Genomic DNA, 10508 nt, shown 5'->3' with positions numbered 1-10508 from the left:
AGCCTCCACAGTCATATCGTGGATGGCCAGATGGGACATCAAAAATTTGTTACTAGCATCGATCCACCATAGATGGCCCTGGGTGAAAATCCCTAAACCCTCTTGGTACTAGAGGACGCCCCAACGTCGAGACCGAGTGGATACATGAGCGCCCAAGTGCTGAATATCAGAAGGCCGTGTCTCCCACTGTATCGTAGTCGATTGGGAGGGGGTGTGGCCTTACCCGCTTGAGGGAGTAAACAATGCTAGGCTGAGTCTGACTAGCCCATAAATGGGTCCGCTATCGACGAGCCGGGCTGATATTAGTAGGCGGATAGTGAGGTCTCTTCCACTTACTCAGTCGTGCGCTTGTTGGGACGACAAGCTGGTGTATAGTGTACTAGACCCCGGTGATGATCCCAGAGATGTACAGTACCGATTTGTGGAGAAGAAATTGCATACTTATCATTATATTCATTCATTCATTCATTCACTATCCACTCGGGCTGGTGGTGCGCAACTAATTGTTATGTGTACTTTTACAATGGCCAGGATTTCGGTTGGGGGGCGCCACTAACCTGAGATCAGAAGCTTACTACATTGAGTCTATCTATCCAAATTTAGGTATGAGACTGATTTGAATAGAAGTCCTTTGTGTTAGGCCCCATAGCCTACGATACCATATACTATCATCTTGACTTCATACTGCAGCTTGGTCATTTCATTCACACCACATATTGTATATTACAGTACATCCTCGGCATATGACATTTTGGGTTGATATGTTTCTGCATTTATATGACCTGGATGAGGCTGATGGTATTCGTAGCTCTTCCGAATTGCATATTGTATTGCATCCTCGATATCTGATATCTGGTTCATTATGTTTTCACATTACATAGCCAATTTACATTATTTTCTCAGTATATGACATTGGCTTGCCATGTCTTTTCATCGTATATCCTGTATAAGGTTGATGATATTTTTATGAATTTGTTAGTATTTCTGCTTACTCTGATATTATATGGTTCGTGGACTTACCAGTATTTCCGTTTACTCTGATATTACATTCTGAGCACGCATATACTACTCACACACTTACACCACCCTCTAAGCTTTTTGTAAACTTATACACGATAGATGCGTGCAGGTAGCGTTAGGTTGCAGCAGCGTTGAGCATGGAGCGTGCAGCTACATTCTGGAGCTTTGATTTTTGATATATGTATTTCCTTTTCAGCACTGTATTTAAATGTCTATATTAGTGGATATGTGATGATGATGTTATTCTTGTGATTTGGGTATACTTGTGGTTATGCTTCTTATGAGGTAAATTCGTGTTGAAAATCCTCCTTATAGGATCCCAGGATCGGCATCTGGTGTATGACGCTCGGAGCCGAGAATGAGGTACTATGGAGGCTGTCAGCACCGGATTTGGTGATCGAAAATTTTATAAGCCCAGTTTTCGAATTTGGGACGTGACATATCTAATCCCGAAAAAGTAATGTAGCACGCATGACGATTTACCTACATTGATTATGCACCACGCCAACTAACTCACGGAATTATGTGCCGACCAAGAAGGCCTCTACCCGTAATGCATTACGTCCATGATAAGATATTCAATTCACTAGTTGTGATACCTCTTAACACATCACTTGCACTTATAAATAATATAAATTGAATCACGAAGGTTCGGACTATCACGACACATGCCCAAGCTTTAAAGATAATAGCACAAGGCCAATATAATAAAGAGAAAAGTGACAATGGTCAACTCAACAGTGACAATGACCAACATAACAAATAAGAGAGTGACAATGATCAACTCAATAAAGAAAGAATATCAATGGCTAACTCAACAAATAGAATAGTGGGAACGGCTGATTCAATAATAAAGAGAGTGACAATGGCCAACTCAATGAAAGAGACGAGTGGCAGAGCCAACTCAAATAAAGAGACGAGTGGCAGGGCCAACTCAATAAATTTGATAAGGTAAGGGCAAGGCTTGTATCCATGGCCCCACATAAATTCAGAAAGATTACTTGTAATCAACATTATACTATAAGCCAGAGGCAAATAATTGATGGTAAAACATATAATTGCAGGAAAAATTCAAAGTAATATGAAGGAATGTAAAATGTAAGATAAAATAACATGAAGGCATGTAAGAAGCAGGATAAATATAACAACTTAAATTAATGTAAGCTTAGAGGATAAAACCCTCACTTGAAGCTTGACTCAAACCTGGCCCTGACTCAGTCCAGGACCCAGCGAGTCGACTCGAAACCCAACTCTCTCTCTCTCTCTCTCTCTCTCTCCCCTTTTCTTTTCTTTTTTTTCTTTCTCTTTCTCTTTCTCTTTTCCTTTCTTCTCTTTTTTTTTTTCCTTTCCTTCCCTTTCCTTTCCTTACCTTCTTTCTTTTTCTTTTTCTTTCTTTTCCTTGTTGCTACGTCCAACAAGGAGTTGGATGTGGCTCTCTACTTGTTGGATGTCTTCAAGTCTGGATGAACCAGGCCTTTCTCCCCCCTTTTCTCTCTCTTGTTTCTTACCTGCGTTTCTTTTGCTAATCAGACGAAAGTGTATTTATATGTATGGGAGTTTTTGGAATCGTCTACGTATTCCCTTACCGCTGGTGCGCTCCTGATATTCACATGCACCTCCTAAGTGTGGGGCCCATTGTGATGTCATGTAAGATCTACACCATGCATTCATTTTTGCACCTGGTTTAAGGGGTTGAGCTCAAAATTGAAGTATATCTAAGGATCAGGTGGGCCCCAAGATCAAGGGTGAATGGATGATCTATCCATTGGGTTACTTCTACAAGGATATAAGGGTTGAAATTTGACGTGTATGATTAATTTAGGATTCCTAGGCATGGTATAAAAGTTCACGTTAATCGGATAGTGGGAACTATGTGATCTAGAATTCCGGATTTAGGTTAACAACATTTTCGTAATTATTGTTGATTTATGAGTTTTATGAGATCTAAGGGTTCTGCATGGTTGTAAGCACATTTCTAAGTAATTCTTATAAAAGAATTCGTATTAAACAACATGATTAACGGTCGGATGACTTGATCTATGAATGAAGACCATTCCCAATGGTTAGGTTTATGTCAGGGCAAGGATGTAAGGTTATGATAATTGGATTGGTATCGTACACACGTATATATTAGGTCGAATCTTATGGTAACGCTCGAGAATTTTTGATGCTCGAGTATCGAAAAGTTCGAGGCATTACATGTAGTGCATGCGGGCGTGCCATAATCGATATTGTAGCTTGATTCAGACTGATCAACTTTGACTCCGAGCACCAAAATAGGTAAATACGTTAAATTTAACAGTATATAACCGAACATGAAAGACCAGTCACGTACTCAACCACTCGTAGAATATCTTTAATGGTTAAGTGATAATTAAAGGATGGGGTTCTTCATTTGAAGATGGCTTGCGCCTTGTCTTTCACAAGAAAGGACTTTTCAATGTACCGGTACAATCAAACAAAAGGAAAAACTTATAGTCGGTCACTGAAAACAACTGCAAGAATGCTTCTTTTGAAAGAACTCTTTATATTAGATAAGGATCAAGTTTAACGTATGAGCATAAACTTATATTACAACTAAGAAATTATTGCTATTGGATTATTACTACTCTTAAGATAGACAGAGCTACGATAAATTGATAGAGTTGATTTGTTTTTTGGATTTTATTGTTGTTGTTTTTCTCTGCTACTCTTCCTGCTATTTATAGATATATTTTATAGCTATTCTTCAAATATTTCTCTTCTTTACTTCTCTCGGCCAAGCTCTATTCCTCTCAGTTATGGCTTGCTCTTCGACCGTGTTTTGCTCTTGGATGTCTCGGCCGCACTACTTTTCGGTCACATAATGACATGCATTATTAAATATATGTCAGCAATAATTATGCAAAATGCTCCAAGTATCTCATAAAATCTTTTTATACACCTCCATATCTTGTGTAATGCCACACATCACCCTCCCATTGGCTTTTCCTCGAAAGGTAAAAAAATAAGGTATAATATTGCCCCCCACGTTGCTTCACCTTTGGGTAAAAGGTGAAAGCGACATTGTTTGGTTACCCGATGCAATTAATGTGAATGGTCGTTCATCCATGTATCAATACCCATTGATTCCACCCGACCGAGGATAAACCAAATAAGGGTCTCTACCTCTTATTTGTCGGATATCCTTGGGACACTTGCATACAATCATCTTCTACTAGGATCCATGATTGCCCTTTCATTAATGCGCACATATTGCGGCTGATATATAAACATTACGTGTGGTTAATGTTTGCTTTCTTGCACCTCTTATTTCCTCTCTCTCACTCAAACTTCTTTTCTCGTCATATATTCCTTCGATCACCATGTCTACATCTTCCTCCTCCATTATAGTCTTCTACTAGGAGTCCTTCATAAAGGATTTAGATGTCATTTCCTCAGGAGTCGTCAATGACCCCCTCTTCAATGCTCCTGTTGAATCGAACAAGGCATACTTAACACTTGGTTGAGCCTTTCATCTTAAAGTCACTTCGACCATGAACATGATCGAGTGTTGTACTTCAAAGGATGCCTAGAAGCCTTAATATATACATGTCATCAATGCCTCAGCTTTAACCAACCAGGGGCACACCTTGCCTGTCTTAGCTTCAATCAACCAGGGGCACACCCTGCTTGTCTCAGCTTCAATCAACTATGGGTACACCCCACCAGCCTCAGCTTCAACCAACCAGGGGCACACCCCGCCAATCTCAGCTTCAACTAACCAGGGGCACACTTTGCCTGTCTTAGCTTCAATTAACCAGGGGCACACCTTGTCAGTCTCAACTTTAACTAACCAAGGACACACCTTGCCAATCTCAGCTTCAATCAACTAGGGGCACACCCTACCAGTCTCAACTTCAACCAACCAGGGGCGCACCCTTCCAATCTCAGCTTTAACCAACTAGGGGTGCACCTTGCTATTTTCAACTTCAATCAACCAGGGGTGCACCCTATCAGTTTCAACTTTAATCAAGAAGGGGTACACCTTGCCTGTCTCAGCTTCAATCAACTAGGGGCACACCTTACCTATCTCAGCTTCAACCAACTAGGGGCGCACTCTGCCTGTCTCAGCTTTAATCAACTAGGGGCAGACCTTGCCTATTTTAGCTCCAACCAACTAAGGGCACACCCTGCTTGTCTTAACTTCAATCTACCAAGGGCACACCCTGCCAGTCTCAGCTTCAACCAACCAGGGGCACACCTTACTTGTCTTAGCTTCAACCAATCAGGGGCACACCCTGCCTAACTCAGCTTCAGTAATCAACCAAGGGCATTCCATGCTTGCGCCGCATCTATCATCCAATCATGGCCATGATGGTCCAATCCATTAGATCAAGAAGGGGAAGTGGTCGGCCCTGGATTGGTCTGATGTGCATATCTCACAATAATACCTGACGATAGAGAAAGAGGTGCTCCAATACACGGTAAGTGACTTAGGAGGGACTAAGTACAAATCAGATCCTGAACCCGACTAAGAGGAAATCATGGTCATTGGGCCAGACTGTGATCCTCCCTGTAATACATTGACCCTCATCTCTTTAGGAGATGGAGTACGGGTCTCAACTGGATAACTACTCCCTCAACAATTAAGTTAGCCGGTGAGCCATCTAAGGGCACCATTTAAAAAATAAAATAAAATTTAAGCAGCATTTCACACCTTTAGCCGAGTCAGGATAAATCTAGTTTCGTTAGCATGCGGGCCTTAATATTGGAACACATGTGGATGGGTGGGAAAAAACGTCATCCAAGTGTTTTTGACCATACATTTGTTTTACTAAGCCCACTTGGCAGGTGGATCAACCTAGCTAGGGCATTAATATAATGGTATTGAATTCTTGAGGTAGGATATCAATATAATGATACCCTCCTGATTGATGGATTGGACCTTGGACCTATGGTACCATGTTGACACCTATGGCATGTACATGAACTTCATTGCACATGCTTGTGAGCTTTGCAATGTTCAAAAAATAAAATTTTTAAAGAGGGGTTTTATGATACTTAGGCTCTTTATGACAATCGGTACATAGGCACTTATAAATCGCGTATGCGGCATATATTTGTTGGAACTTGATTTGTTTTCTGTCATGTGTAGTATAACATTTTGAATTTTTACGGTCAGAGTTTATACTCGTGCTCGAGAAAATTGGGTGTTAATAATTGAATAAATTAGATGCTTTAAAAATTGTACCTTATTTTTATTTTTATTTTTTTCATTTGGATCACATACACATACATTCATGAAGGTAACATTCACAAGAATAAAATTGACCATATTGATTATTTCATCAGAGTAAAGAATTCAGTAAATAATCAAATGCTCTCTTAATGAGAGCTTATTACATTTATCGAGTTCACAACGGAAATATAAAGTCAATTCATAAAACTATCTTCTTATTCTTTCAGCATAATCTTCCATAGGAAAATTGTCCTCTAGGTCTTCAATTTGTACGTCACTTGCATCATCTGTACGGTTGGGAGAGGGTCAATGCCCTACTCATACTGATGGTTATCCTTTAAGATTAACAATAATTCAAAAGATTCATAACAGTAATGTAAAGTTTCTGATACGTCTCGTACTCCACTAATACATGAGTATCAGTATGCACAAACAACCTACATGAGATGCATGCCTAGCAAAGTGTGTGCGGCTTATCATACGTAGTGATCATCATAATGCAGAATATAATTTATAAAAAATTCAATTCGACCCACATCCCATAACTACGGATATTTGCCGGCATGACCAACGTTAACGTGGATTTACGCGAACATCTCAAGGCAACATAACACGCGGTTGAGGGATTTATATAACACGATGTGTTCATGGAGCGACTATTTGCGACATCCTGTGAGGCCCGTATCCTAGACCGTACTGTTCCGTAGGGTTCCGTGGTCCTCCCAGTTGAATTTCGGCAACCCTCGACCTATATTCGACGTTTGTGCGCGATCCTAAGTCAAGTCTTGCATACCGAAGTTGGCTCGATTCGAAAGTTGTACCTTAGAACGCCGCATCTCACGTGCCGATGCGATATCCAGGCCAGGAGATATGGGCCCACGTTCATTCCAAAGAAATGCTGCGCGTTGGGAATTCTGAGAGAATCTCTACAACATGTCCCATCAATCAAGTACACCCTTCATACCCAATGTCACCTCACCTACCACAAGTACAAGCAACCATTACCTCTTTTTCCTAAAGTTAACTCTCTCTCTCCCCACTCATTCCACCTTTACACAAATTGTAACCCAACCCATGCTTTCCCATTCTCATCCCTTATAACAACCACTCCATCCATCCATTTTCATCCATCATTTCTCTCTCTCTCTCTCTCATTTCTATCTTCACTCTCCAACCCCAAGAGCAAACACCTAATGTCCAAGCCCTCTCCCAAATCTAAGTGTGGCCCATTTTCCTACCCTCTTATCTCCCATCTCAACCATTCATTCATCATCAACCTCCATCAAGATTGAAGATAAGGAGCCTAGGAGTCCAATGAGCGAAAGAAGGATGCCTAACGTGGGTGATCCACCGTTGATTTCGATTTCTAAGGGCCCACTTATTGTGGGACCCACTTGATGTATGCATTGTATTAGGGAGGGCCCAATAGTGGCGGGGTCCCTCCCCTTTTCGTTTCTCTCTCTCTCTCTCATGATGTCGATTGTGTGTGTGTGTGGCACACTATGAAGTATGTATTTTATCCATGCCGTCCACCGAGTGGCCCACATGGCGTCCATTTGGACGGGCCCGAATGAAGGAAAACACAAATATCAGCTTGATCCAAGAGTGTGGCCCACCTGAGGTGGGGCCACCGTGTTGCGTAGGGTCATCCAAACCGTCCATTCATGTGGGGCCTACTAAGTTGGATGTGTCCCTTTCATCTACGCTATTTCACACACACGTGTGTGTGTGTGTGTATATATATAGCATATAATATATATAATGCTATATAATATAATATATTATATTAAATAAATGCTATGGTGGGCCACTCCTCTGTGGGACCCACCTTTAATATGTTATCTGCATCGTCCAGATGGATATGGACGGTGGGTATGGGCCATTGTGTAGGGATATAATATAATATATTATATTATATTATATGTATTATATTAATAGTACTTATTGGTGGGCCACTACGTGGACCGCACCATGATGTATGATCATATCTGCACCGTCTAGTTGCTGGACGGTGCAGCAGATATGTTATCCAGACCGTTCATCCAATGGACACGGTCATGGACCCCCCATGATGCATGTATTGTATCCCTGCCGTCCAATTGTTATGGACGTGGGGACCACCGTAATGTATGGGTCTTAGCCACACTGTCCAGATGGCTGGGCGGTGGGCCCTACACCCTGATGTATTGGTTTATCTAAACCGTTCATCCATTTGGCTCGTCAAGGTTTGAGACTGAAAATAAGACAGATCCAGTTATCAGGTGGACCACACCACAGCAAATAATGGGTTTGAACGTTTACCATTGAAACCCCCTTTTGGGATTACAGAAGTTTTGAATCAATATAATATATTTTTTTCCTCTTTATCCAGGTCTTTGTGACCTTATGAACAGACTGGATGGGAAATAATACTATGGTGGGGCCCACTGGGATTTTAATCTTGGGAACCCTTATCACCACTGTTAGGCGTGGCATGGTCCAGATGATCCTTTGGATATGATTCAATTTTTTGTGATAATGCTCTAAAATGATCTCTAGTAATGGATGAATGGTGTATTGGTATCGGTCCATTTAATTCGGCCCATTTGAACCGGCCCATTGATTCGGCCCATTTGATTCGGCCCATTTGTCAGCCCATTTGAATCGGTCAATTTGATTCAGCCCATTTGATTCGGCCCATTTGACCGACCCATTTGAATCAGCCCATTTGATTCGGCCCATTTGTATTGGCCCATTTGTATCAGCCCATTTGATTGGCCTATTTGAATCGACCCATTTGAATCGGCCCATTTGACTGGCCCATTTGAATCAGCCCATTTGATTCGACTCATTTGAATCGGCCCATTTGATTCGACCCATTTGTATCGGCCCATTTGATTAGCTCATTTGAATCGGTCCATTTGATTTAGCCCATTTGATTTAGTCCATTTGATGTAATTGAGGCCCATGATGATGTATATTAGGCCCTTGTGCTATGCCGTGGGTCCCCCTATACGATTGGCCCTATGAGCTCCACTCCTTAGGAGCAATGTTGGTGAAATGTCCATATTGATGGGTAATGATAGTTAAATGTCCACATTGTGACCTTCCCTTAAGCCTGATTAGGCCCATTCTTGTCATTCTCTAGTGGGTTACCTCAAACGACTGGGCCCCATTGATATTTCTTGGTCCATCATCGGCTGTCCACCCATGGATCCCGCCTTGCGTATAGGTCGATTACCGATTCCAATTGTTGAGGCTGATCATCCGAGCCGATTATGATTATCGAGGTCGATTTTAATTGTCGAGGGCAATTCCGACTGTCGAGGCCGATTCCGACTATCGAGGCCGACTACCGAGGCTGATTCTGATTGCTGAGGCCAATTGATGAGGCCCAATGTGATGTATATGCCTGTGTTGAAAACCCATTGTGATGTATATTAGGCCTATGTGATGAGGCCCATTGCGATGCATTTGAGTGCTAGACGATGGATTCCATTGTGATGTATATTAAGCCCATGGGAGAGGCCCATCGTGATGTATATTAAGCCCTTAATTAGGGCCCATGGTGTTGTATATTAGGCCCTTTGTGAGGCCATGAGTCCACTATACATTAGGCTCTATGTGGGCTACTCCTTGGGGGCAATGTTGGTTAAATGTCCACATTGCCAAGGCCGATTATCGATGCCGGTTATTGATACCGATTATGAGTATATGACAACATAGCATCATGATACATGCCTATATGCATCATCTGCATGTTTGTTATGAGATGTGATTGACCATTGTATATGCCATAGTGCAGGTGGTTTATGGGACTCCCTGATAGGCGGAGTTATCCCACATGAGTGCACGGTATGCGTAGGATTGATGCATGATTGGATTGCGTGACTCATACATCTCGCATTGTGTGATGGTGATTACTGTATGCCCTAACAACATCAGGGATGTAGCTTCCACAGTCATATCGTGGATGACTAGATGGGACACCGAAAATCTGTTACTAGCATCGGGCTACCATAGATGGCCCTGGGTGAAAATCCCTAAACCCTCGTGATACTGTAGGACGCCCCAACGTCGAGACCGAGTGGATACATGAGCACCCGAGTGCCAAATACTAGGAGGCCGCGTCTCCCACTGTGTCGTGGTCGGTTGGGAGGGGGTGTGGCCTTACCCGCCTGAGGGAGTAGGTAATGTTAGGCTAAGTCTGACCAGATCGTAAATGGGTCCACTATCGATGAGCCAAGCAGATATTGGTAGGCAGATAGTAAGGTCTCTTCCACTTATCTAGTCGTGCGCTTGATGGGAT

Source organism: Magnolia sinica, chromosome 5 (genome assembly GCF_029962835.1).
Source record: "Magnolia sinica isolate HGM2019 chromosome 5, MsV1, whole genome shotgun sequence".
Classification (NCBI taxonomy): Eukaryota; Viridiplantae; Streptophyta; class Magnoliopsida; order Magnoliales; family Magnoliaceae; genus Magnolia; species Magnolia sinica.
This window is presented reverse-complemented; position numbering follows the sequence as displayed.